Below are 12,420 nucleotides of genomic sequence, written 5' to 3'. Positions count from 1 at the left end.
TCCCAATCCTTGTAAAATCCCACTGACTACACACTCACTCTGCATTCGATGACTGCTTGAGGAGAGCTATCATTATCAAATTCTAATTCACCTCTCAGGTGCCTAATTAATGTTACAGTTATTTTTTTACTTAAATCAGAAAGCCATGATATCCTAAGTCACGTGTGGTACAGAAGGTGTAGCGCATTATGTCACACCCCTGGTTTCATCAGCCAAATCTATAATCTCTTCCAAGACCACAGCTCAGATTCCCCAGATCTGGGGTGCTGCAGTGGCAGAATGGACAGGGAGCTCAGGGAGGAGTTCAGGAGCCACATGGGGCTGCACAGCCTGAGCCGTCACATTTGCTGCTTCTGAGCTGACAGCGTCGCTCTCTGTCTTCTGCACACCAAGACTGCCTAGAAAAGAGACCTAGAGATGCCCTGATGTGGAGGTTTCACATCTCACAGGTGCATCAAAGGCCTCTCTCTCAAAGCCCAAGCAGGCTGTTGACAGAGGCATTAATGAGCATTCCTAATTCTTCTTGCTTGTTATCTACATGCATATATGAGCTACTGGGGAAAAAAAAAAGAACTCCTGTTTTTGGGATCCTGTCACAAGCTCCTGTCCCTGCTGCTGCCTGCTCCACCCAGGCAGGCAGGGGCAGCTGCCTGCAGGAGCACACTCCCTGCACGCTTCCCGGTGTGGCCGCAGTCTCTGTGCTCCTTTGGGGTTCCAGGACTGGAAAGCTGAGCTGTTCCTGCTGTCCTGTATCTCTTTCTGGCAGTGGTACCAGAGCTGTATGTCCCGGCAGTCCCCGGGCAGGGCTGCATCCGCCTGTGCGTACCTCAGCATCGCCTCGTCCTTGCGGGGCCCAGGGTGGAGGCCATCTCCCTGGGACACAGCTATATTTTGGGTGGGTGCGAGGGGCAGACAAGCCCATCTAGCCCTGGATATGTGACAAGTATGAGCTCATTAGGAGACAGCCATTAGGAGCTCACAGCCCAGCCTTCCTCCTCCACCAAGACAAAGTCCAGCAGCATGATGGGCTGTAAGACAAATGAACTTGCTTCTCCTAGGAATGCTTCTAAAAACTAATGGCGTTTGAGGGAAAGCATAGCTTGAAGGAATTAAACTTGATTCCAACCTGACCACAGTCCAAAGAGAAAATTAATTCAATTTTAAATACTAGATTTTTTTTAAGTTACTGAAGCAGGCTTTAAGCTGGATTATCATCTCTTTTACTGGGCTCTCACCTACTATCATCAGAAAGATTGCTTTTACAGCTTTTTTTTTTTTTTATCCTGACAAGGGTTACTTCCCTCTTGAACTTTCCTATGCTGAACTGGTGCAGCAAAAAGAAATCTCTCTAGCACAGGCTGGCAGGGAACCCCCAATAACAGACCAGCACATATTCCTCAAAACCACACACTTCTGCCAGGCCATTTAGAAACACCTTTGCCAAATTGCAAATCCTTCAGGAAACCTCTGGGTCTGTGAATGCTATTTGGTCTCTCTTTGCTACAAAAGGATATCACTAAATGAGGTCAAGAGAAAACATCGTTATTGTAAATCGAGGCTTGTAAGTGTCATTTTAATCACTGCAAACCCTTCTATTTACTTTACAAAACCCATGCAGTACTTTAGCCATATCTGTCAGTAGTTGCTTTTAGTCGAAGCCATTTGTTTATCACCAGAGATTCCTATCTCTTCCCAAACCACTGCCACATCAGTAGCCTGCCGAGGGATCAAGCCAGCCATGGTTATCTGCAGAATAGGCTGGGCAGCCCCTGCTCACCCTGGGGCTGTCCCAGACTTAGCCCACTGGCTTACCATGGGAAAAAATGGACAACGTGTACGGAGCAGGGAGGCGCGTTACCTCTTTTTAAGCAAGCTCTGTCTGCGGGAGTTGTAAATGTAAAAAGCAGACATAATTACGTGTTGTCCCAGATGACCATCTCTAACCCAGCGGTGAGGGTTATCTGCAGCGGGCTGCTATGAATGGTACTCAGGTGGGGGTAAGGGCTGCCACAGACGCCACCAAGATCGAGAACCTGGGGACAGCAACCTGATGGCTCAAAGCTTGTCCTGATCTGGCAGCTCATGGGCAAGGCCCAGCAGCTGCCAGCGCGGTGTTATGGTCGGCAGGGAGCACAGCAGCACAGGCAGCTGGTCCAGCCATGTTACAGCCCGGAGGTTTGCTAACCCCTGGCAGATATAGCAGGAACACAAAGCACAAAAAACAGCTCCCCAAAATGCCAAGTCAGCAGTTTTCTTATCAGAGGAGCCTGAAAAACAGGGCTCTGAAATACACTGGGAGAATTTCCCACTAAACATCAACTACCAGGCCTTTATTTATAACTTATAAAAGTAATCGCATTTCAGATCTGTCCAAGGCAAAGAGGGGCTGCTTTGGGTTTTTTAAGCTATGACTTTTGTTACCAAAAATACTGCTGTATTAAAAATGAATGCTGATTATTAAAAATCAAAGCCAATAAAAATGATCCAGAGCACAACATTCCATAATGGAGACCTTGTTTTTTATACAAGGACAAGAGAAGGATAATTTTGAAAAAAGTGATAGGAAATTAATACTGCCAGTTAGTCTTACAAACAGAACAATCAAATCAATGGACTTGAAAAAAAATAATATGCTTTCAAATTTACTGTTGATCATATATGCTTGGGAAGGGATTCAAGCAGGATTGAATTTTAATCCTCAGACACTGCTTAACCAGACTGAGCATTTTGCCTTTAACATTAGTGGGCAAGGAGTTACTCTGTTAACCTAATAGCCTTGCATGCCCAGGTGCAAGGATTTTTGTTCTGGTAGGGAAATAAGGGAGGAGAAATGAGAAGTTGCTCACTGTTGTGTTGGGCTCAGTTTTGTTTTAGACTTTAGAGACCAGTTTTCAAAAGCTGCAGGGGTTGGATGCAGCCATTCAGACACAGAAGGCAGAGGTTGGTCTAGGTCCATTTCCAGTTTTAATAAACCAGTGGCTGTAATAAAGGACAGGGAACTTGAAAATGTGCAGGGCTAAGATATAATATGTTACAGTCCACCCTGCAAGGCAGAAAGTTGATATCTCACTAATGCATATTAGAGTGTGTTGGAGAGTTTCCAAAAATAAAGGACCTGGCTTATTTTTTTTTGTTTTTATTCATTCTGCTATATAGTCTGTGGTTTTGGTTTTTTCCAGTTTTCTACTGCTCTCTGCCAGCTAGTACAAAATACATGTAAAATACTGTCTGTCCTCATTTATGCTGACGGTTTGCTGGTAGCAATGAAGTCACCTCAACACTGGGACCCTAACACTCAGATGCCCCAGCTATAAGTCTATAAAAAAAAGCTAAGAAATAACTGGCTCTAAACTAAGCGTTTCCCCAGGAAGAATGAGTTGTCCTAAAAAAATGACACGGGATTGGAATAGGGTAAAAATTTCACTGATTATTGAAGAACCACACCACATGAGCACAAGTAATTTTTCCTAGTGTTTTTCCCCCTTTGGGACCACTGCTATTTCCCAGCACATCTACTTCTGTGACTAAACAACAAGGAACTAGCCAGAGACAACTTGGTTGGGGACAGAATCAGCCTCAGCACCCTGATCCGCAGGAAACCAGTTCGCCAGGTGAACAATGTCAAATACAGACAAGATCGGAACTAGTTTATCATGCAGACTCATATTTCTGCCAGGTTTTGAGAGAGTGACTGAAGAATGCATGTTGAAGCTTTGACTTTAGAGACAGGAACTCCGAAATAATAAAACAGGGGGGAAATTCAGGATAACAAATTACATCAGTGCAACAGGAACAATTTGGGGTCTTGTTAAGCCCAGGACCCTAGTCAGCAATGACACGCTGGGGCAATATTATTTTAACCCTTTGACTCCTTGATACAGAGTTCAGTCTGCTCTTAGAGGGGCCCTGCTCTCGAAGAACAACAGGGAACAAACCTATGTTATCTGCAGGCTATTAGCAGCCATGGAAAAACAACCAGCTCCATTCCTGAGGTACTGAGGCAGCTTCTGGGCAGGCAAAGCTGGCACGGGCTGTACTCCAAATGGCTCAGCAGCAGCTGCAGGTAGCCGTGTGTTCTGCTCACACCTCCTCCCCAGCTGCAGGCTCACATACACACATGATTCTCCAGCTAACACATCAGTACTCGCATCTTTTCCATTTTGTGGCACATAAAATACATTGCTTTACCTATTTTTTTTTCTGAAATACTATATTAATTCTTCTCCTATAGATACAAAGTACTATTTTCTTCTGTATTCTAAGGTACTGCATCCACACTGAGCTGTGCTGGTTTCAGAACTGCTTCTGTTTCACTGACCTACCTGGCACTCTGCTGCACGTTACCACGGTTTTGTCTCTCTTCACTCTCACACCCTTGGTCTTTCACCTGTGTTTTGAGTTTAGAAAGCAAAGCAAATAGAAAGAAGAAGGAGTACCTCATTCTGCCCCCATGATGCAGGATGGTGCAGCAAATGACATCCCTCCCTTGGCTGCTGGTGGGTGGAGGTGCCCTCTGCCACCCTGCTCCTCAGACACCCTATGAAACAGCTATGGAAGGAGCTGATGTAAACCTCATTAATTGGGGCAGTAATTAAATGGGAGTAAAAAATATCATCAGCAGCTGGGAAATGCTGCTGTGCTGCCTGCAGGTGAAGCTGACTGTTCTCCAGCTCCCCCCACACCCACTGCCTCCTCCACCTTTCTCAGGAACCAGATCTTAATGGCTAAAAGAAGTGTTAGCTGCAGACCTCAAAAGTCATATTTTTGAGCATGGCCAAGAAGCAGGGTTGTAAAATTAGGGGCCAGCCGAGCTTTTGGGCTTCACGCAGCAGGACCCCACAGGAAGGACATGTCATACAGCCATCAGGGTACAGTTTGGCTGCCCTCTCTTGTGAATTGTGTGCTGAACCAGACGCAGTTTTAAAACTCTGCTTAAGGCGATCACGGCCAGGATTGTTTCTGGAAAATTAGTTCATATTATTGTGAACAGAAAAAAGCATTTCATTTCAGCATGAAGGGAATGGTGCTGAAAAGGTGGAGAAGAGCAAGACATAATTAGCTTCTCCTCTGTTTCACAGCAATTTCTATGCATTTTGTAACTAACTGTCATATAATCCTCCAGTTCACCCCAGAAATGAAATCATCCTTACAACTAAAAGAAGTATCTAGTTTTCCTTCGTCACGCACTCCTGCATCTGAGTGCATGAATACTATTTTCCGAAATCCGGGGGCATCAAACCACTTTTCCAGTGGTTTCAAAACAACTGGAAAAGAAACAGAATAAAAGCACTGGAAAAATGAACTGCTTTGCCTTGACCCAACATGACACAGTCAGTTCCAACAAGTGGTTTGTAACAACAGCTACCCCAGAGGCGGCCAATCCCCTGGTGATCTTCCCTTTTACTGTCTTGTGTTTTGAGCCCTCACACTCTGTGCAATCCTGTTCACCTAGCAGTCAAAGGGAAGCATTTAACAGAGAGTGTTTTGTTTTGTTTTCAATATATTAAACCCTTGCACCTCTTCTAGCTTCAGCAATTTGCAATTGATGTTTTTAGCCAGACAGGTCACATTTCCCACAGAGGGACAAGCCTGCAGAACATGTGTTTGTGGTGCCCTGCAACAACCTGCCTGGCTGCACCTGCTCCTGGTGGCAGCAGCACCTCGGTGGTCACCATCACATCTCCCCACCCATGCCATGCTACCTGGCCCACCAGCAGCCCAGCAGCTGGGGCAGGAAAGCCAGCAACAACCACAACCCCTGCCTGGTGTCACCCCACAAGGAGCAACACCTGCAGAGTCACCAGCCCCAAATCCAGCCCCTACCTTCAGAACCTTGTGGCTCTTGGTGCCACAGCTGTGAGTGTTGCTGTGCCAGCAGGGCTGTGGAGGACAGATGCACTTTTGGAGCAGCTCTTGCACAGGGAGCTCTGCCCCATGGAGGTTGTGCACACTCTCCTCACAGGGCACAACAAAGCTCTGCCTGCACCCCACTTCCCCAGGGATGCCACAGTCACAGCCAAATCTTCTGGCAATGGGCTCAATCTCAGTTTCCTTCAGATTTCCTCTGTGGGTGGAGGGGGTGGATATCTCAGGAGACTGAGCTGCAGAGCCTCAAATCAGGAGCCAAGGAAGGGTTATCTCTGCAGCTCTCTGGCTCTGAACTCGCTGTTGCTTGACATCACCGACTGCGCACAGAGGAGCGCAGATGATGGCACGAGTAAGGAGGGAGATATCTGAGCCAAAGGGCTGTTTTTCCAGGCTGCTCTGGGACAGGAGCTGCTCGACCTGGTGTACGTATGCCCTGCCCTGCAAAGCTGGCCCCAGCTCTTGATCCAAGGTGCTACCACAGACCCAACAGGAATCTTAAAGACCTCCCTTGTCAGCCACAGGTAATTAACGCTCACAGTGCCTGCCATGGCAGCGATCTGCATTGTTTCCCCATTGCGCAGGGACAGCCCATCGTTTGCATGTGCCAGCGAGTCAGGGGGCCAAGGGTTAGTGGGTTAACAGCTACATAATGTCATGCTGTGCTCAGGGTGGGGGACACAGGCTCTGTGTTTGGGTGTAACTGTGCGCTGGCCCCAAGCTACAATCCCATCACCCCTGCCCAGCCAGCCTGCCTTGGCTCGGCTGCACGCTCCTCCCACAGGCTCTACAACCCCATACCGAAAAAGAATCAGACCAAAAAATGCAAAGCTTGAACTTTCGCAGTTTAAGCAAGGAAATGTTCTTTAAAAAAATGCAGCAAAAGCATTTATAGGATCCTGGCAACGTAAGTAAAACACGTGACAGGCTGTGGAGCCGAGACTGCGTGCTGGCATCCCCCAGTTTTTAATGTACAGAATCACGCAGCTTTCTCCAAGGACAGTTTGCACTTTGTTTGGCCTTGGCAACCATCAAATTCATAGCAACATTACTTCCAAAAAAAAAAAAAGTCCTAACCAAACGCTGACTTTTGGCAGGGAGAAAAAAAAAAAAAACAAAAAAACCAAAAACTTAAAGACACTGCATCATTTGGAGTGTGCACTCTTTAGTACTAATGCAAAATTTATTGCTCTGGCAAAGCCTGAACACTAGCAGCTGCCGTCTCCTCCTTGCTCCCCCTGCATCTCTGCGGAGCACCTCGTGTCAGCTGTGCCAGTGGTGGGGCCGGAGCAGCAAGCCCCCCGAGAGCCGCTGGAGCCCGGCCTGGGGCTCCTCCTGGGGGCCGGGGTCCCAGCCCGCCCTGGTCCTGCAGCTGCCATACATCGCTGACAGATGCCTTTGGCTCGGCTGGGACAGCGGCTGTTGTTAGAGAGACACCAGCGACACAAAAGCCTCTCTGGAGGAAACTGCAGTGAGCTGGGGATGAGGTGGGAGCGGAGGGGGAAAGAGGGAGCAGGAAAACCACAAGACACTTGCGCCTGCTAAAAATGATTTCCACCTAGTAATTTTAGCAGCTGTTGTGTTCCTCTGCCTACCTTCCCGGACAAATTTTAAGTAGGAGGTGAGCGAAAATGAGAATGGTGACAGAGTTTTTCCCCCTCAAAACCTCTGTATCTGCACATTTTTAACTTCTCCCTGACCCCACCTTAAAGACACAGTTATTTTCCTTGGTTACATGTTTTTTGTCCTAGCTGATGAAAAGAACCGGGAATTCACACCAAGTTTTCTCAGGGGTGGTTAAAAACAGTGACCCATCAGAGGAAGATGGGAGCCAAACCAGTGCCCACTGTCCAGCCCTGCATCCAGCCCACACAACCAGATGTGCCCACCTCAGACCTCTGGGTCTGGGATATGGATGCAAGAAGAAATGCAGTTTCCTAATAAATAATAAATGCCACGAAGCCATTGCTCCCTCCTGCCTGGCAACAGATAGCTTCTCTCCAGCAGACGGACCTCAGCAATGCCCAGCCTCCGCGGGGAGGTGGCCTGAAGAGCAGCAGCACTGCACCCGTCCCCGCACCCTACACCTGCCTGCAGCTGCAGCGGCTGTGTTTGAAGAGAATGGGGGGGACAACTGGGGAAACCCCCTCTGAGCCCCGTGGTTAAGCAGGTGCTCTGCTGAAACACACACACACATTGAAACAGCGAGGGCTGCTGTTTGGTGGGAGGTATGCTGACATTTACACACAAGATACAACCTGTGCTTCAATCCTCAAAAATATATATGCATAGTGAGCACGGGTTACCATCACGCAAAATGCATGGCATGCTATCAAAGCAGGTGAAGAATTGTCCCCTCACCTCAATGAGGACATGTTGACCAGATCAACAGTGTTAGACCTTGAAGTCCACTTATCTGCTCATTTATGCTGCTCTTTTCCATGGCCTCTGTGACCTGAATATTTTGCCGAACTCCTGAGAGATGATGAGGTGTGCTGCTCAGTAAGTTTTCCTCCATTCTTCTTAAACTTCATCAATACCAATGATGACTAAATTTTAACTTTTTGTTCACTTAATCAGCCAATAAATAATGACCAATTTGAAGTCAGCATTAGCCCCTGATACAGTTGCATTGAACTGATGTCAAAAACACCAGCAACATTTTATTTCCAGCCATGTCGCAGGACTGCTTCTTCATAACTGACAGAGCAGGTACTGACAACCTTCTGCACTAAGGTCCCTCAAACTTTCCTCCATTTAGGCACAGCATTTGAACTCAAACAAGTTTGTTCTCGTTCAGATCTGCTTTAACAGAACCACCTCCTTCTCCTGCCACAGTGAAGTCTCCTGCCTTGCACAATTGCCCCTGAGTCCCTTCATCTTCCACCACAGCCAGCTCACAGCGAAGGTCCTCCTGCATCCCAGCTCTTAAATCACATCCTTGCCAGTCTCTGACACCCTTGTCCTCAGCTCTGACAAAAGAAAAAACCCAACATGCCTCTTTGCTGCTGTCTGCCTCAAAGCAACATTACCTGCTTCCCCAGGTGCAGCATTTCTGTCCTACAGCTTCCCCAAACCCACCTTTCCACCCTGCCATGGCACAGTGGGTGACCTTGTGCAGGAGCAGAAGCACCTTCTCTCGAGCTTTAGAGGAGAGGAAAAGAAACCACTGCTAATCTCCATCTGCCTCTCTGTCTGCCCTCGCCCAGCTGGGTACTGCTGGGAAAGCAATTTTGCTCACACAAACCACACTGTTCACAGCCTCCTCCCACAAGGATGGAAATGATGTAGAGGAGAGCGAGGCAGTGGCTCAGCTGCCCTGATGTGGGGTTCCCAGGCCTCGATGGCTGCAGGGGGAAAGAAGTAACATGGGAAAGGTATTGTTACTTTTGTGGTGCAGCAGCTCTTTTCTCTCCCACCATCTGGATCTCACCCATGGCTAACGTAGGATGCAGGCTCCAGGTGGCCACGGCACTCCGTGAAGTGTCCCCTGGCAGACACAGGGACCGCAGGGAGGCAGGAGAGCAGGGAAAAGGCAGATCCAGAGCTTTTACTGGAAACATCAGAGAGCTGACAACTGGCGAAGGAACACCAAGGCTCAGGAGAATTGTTGCCAAGCTTCAATTTTTAGTTTAACTGTGCAACAGTGTTTTGGGATATGAAGGCTTTGGGTCAAAATTCACCTGTGATCAGCTGGTTCACACAATGTCTTTGTTTAGTGAGACTCAATACAAAAATCTGCAGTTCAAGACTTAAAAGTTTTTCACTTGAAGGTCAATGTCTTTTTAGCCTGGTTACTTCTAAATTGGGTAGAAAGTGTCTGTCCAATGACATTCTCAGTTAGCAGCAGGACATCCAGATTGTCCTTGAAATGTCACGTAAAATGACTTCTACTCCAAGTAATTAACTTCTTTGAGGTTTTGATTGATGATATATAGCTACCGGCAGAGTTATGGCATTACAAAACAGAGTAACATTTTCTACCTCGAATGTCTTGACTTCAAAGCCTTTAAACTTTATAAACAAAGAAACATAGCCTCAGTCTAGCACCAAAGAAAGCAATTTATGTAAACAGAAAGTCTGGAACAAATAATTAAAACATGAGACTAAACAAAAACATTTGTGAGTTTGTTGAAACAACTTTGAAATATAAACTGCTTTTTTTCTGTGTCTATTTATTTGCACTTTACCTAAGGGTGCCAATCTGAGCATGTTATTTCTTGTGTTGCACTTGGAAGGACATCAGTGGTCACCACCACGAAGGTCACTCTGCAGGCTCTCCTGATGTGCCCATGCCTCACCCCAGCAGCAGCCTGGATGTGCCACTCACTGTAACATCTTCTCCAGACTGCAGACTTTTATTCTCAACCCCCAACTGAAAATCTGCAGTAGCAGAGCTGCCATCCCTCAGCTCACCACAAAACCACAGCTCCACAGCAAGTACCTTCCTTTCTCTTCTGTGATCTGCCAGAGTTGTGCAGGGTTTCTAATCAGTAGGCTACTCAAAAACTTCTTCAGATGACACATCTCTTCTAACTTCTGTCGCACCTCAGTAAGCCACAGATCACAGCAATGTGTGGTTGCGGTTGGGAAAGACGTTACTTTATCAATCTGTCTTCTGATCCCACAGGAGCTGAAGCAGCCCCTCAAGGGACTGCAGGGTTTATAACCAGCAAGACACGCAACTGCAGCTTTTGGTACTCAGGAGTCATTAAATGCAGCCTGTCTCGTTTCAGTTTACTCAAAGAAAGCTACAGGACAGTTAGTTACCAACAGTACTGTAGCTGTACCTGCACCTCCCCTGAACCCAGCCGTGCTTTGTGATCTCCAGCTCCTCAGCGCGGTTATAGGGAGCACAGCCCCGCAGCCCCAGCACGGGAGTCACGGCGGCCACGGGTGAGCGTGTGGTGCCACCTAGTGGGCAGCGGGACGGCACCAGTCATCAAACTGAACAGTCACAATCTAACACACTGAGGGATAGTAAATAATTTCCACAGTGATCATTAGGTGAGTGGATACATTTCTTAAAGCAGAAAAGCAGAGACCCAAAAGCAGGGACCCACTGGCACTTGGGGGCAGCTCTGCCCGAGCGCAGCCAGGCCAGGGGAGTCACCAAAGTTACATCAGCAGGCAGGAGATGGAAAAATCGTGCCCTATTTCAACTTGTACAGCAGCAATTCTTCACATTTTTAATATGTACATGAATAACATTAGTTACTCTGGATCATCCAGCTACTTTAAAATTAACCATGTTCCCAATTGCTTTAAGATCAATGCTTTCTACCAGCAGAACACAAGGCCAGCATATGTTAGAGAAGTTCACATATCCATCTAGCCTGTGGGGATTTAATGTCTAAATGTATTAAAAAATAATAATTTTGGGCAGTTTCTTATTTCACAGTTGAAATAGGTTAACTTTAGACGTCAAAGTCCTTTTCTGTATGTGACAGAGCTGTGAGGTTGCGTTTATTGCAATCATTTTGCTATGAGAAGGTACAAAATCCCAGAGTAAGGAAGTCACAAATGAGTGGTAGCACTGCCTAACTAACCCTTGGTGTGCCAACCCATCCTCTTGAAGCTGACAAAACCATCAAGCAAGGCTGCAAAAGGAGAACTCTATTCTCCTAGCAGCTGTTCGTGATACAAGACGGCTAACAGGAAAGGGATGGGCACTTTGTAGAAAATTAGATCCCGTCAGAGGATTACCAGTAAGCACTGATTTCTGTGTGCTTACCCATGAACTGCAGTTCTGGCTTCGGGAAGTAGACAAGCTACCCAAGACAGATAGCCACAGGACCGCAGAGGGCTAGGGCAGCCACCCCAAGCGCAGAGGTCCCGCCACCCTTCCTGTGGTGTCCTGTGGTGCCTCAACCAGCTCTTAAAATTACCTTGGGTGTGCTCAGTACAAGCCGCAGTTGTGTATTTTCAGCATAGGAACACTCTTGCAATGCTGTGGGGTGCAAGCCGTGTAGTGAAATAGAGGTCTGTGCCTTTTCTTTTTAAAGAAAGGGAAGGGGAAATGTAAAAAGAAAAAGAACAGGAAGAACAGAACCACAGACAAATCCATTTAGAGGAAGATGTTTTACAGAAGGAAACTTGAAGACATTTACCTGCTTAGTTTGTCAAAACATTAAGACTCATGATAAGCTACTCCACGTACCCTGGCAGCAAAGACTTTCTTCTGGAAGAGAAAGGTGTGCAGAGGACTGGGATCAGGAAACCAAAACCAGTCCCACTGAGACACTGCAACCAGCGCTACTGCTCACAGTGATTCTGCATGTCCCAGTATTTATCCTCTAGGCAAGCCTGCAAGCCTTGATGGGAAACTTTGGCTTTTACATTTCAGAAGTCAGGGCATAAATGAGCCTGTAAAATCCACAGCCATAGGTTTAAAACAAACAAACAAAAAAGCCATCATTGTAACATGCATAATACTATTATTTAAGGTTTAACATACAGTTCTGAGAAAATGCAGCGGTTTATGCACACTCAGTAAATTTACACTCAGTAATTCTAAATATTCCCCATTATCTCTGCAAACCGATGGAATAAACT

This window comes from Patagioenas fasciata, chromosome 8 (assembly GCF_037038585.1).
Source record: "Patagioenas fasciata isolate bPatFas1 chromosome 8, bPatFas1.hap1, whole genome shotgun sequence".
NCBI classification, from domain to species: domain Eukaryota; kingdom Metazoa; phylum Chordata; class Aves; order Columbiformes; family Columbidae; genus Patagioenas; species Patagioenas fasciata.
This window is presented reverse-complemented; position numbering follows the sequence as displayed.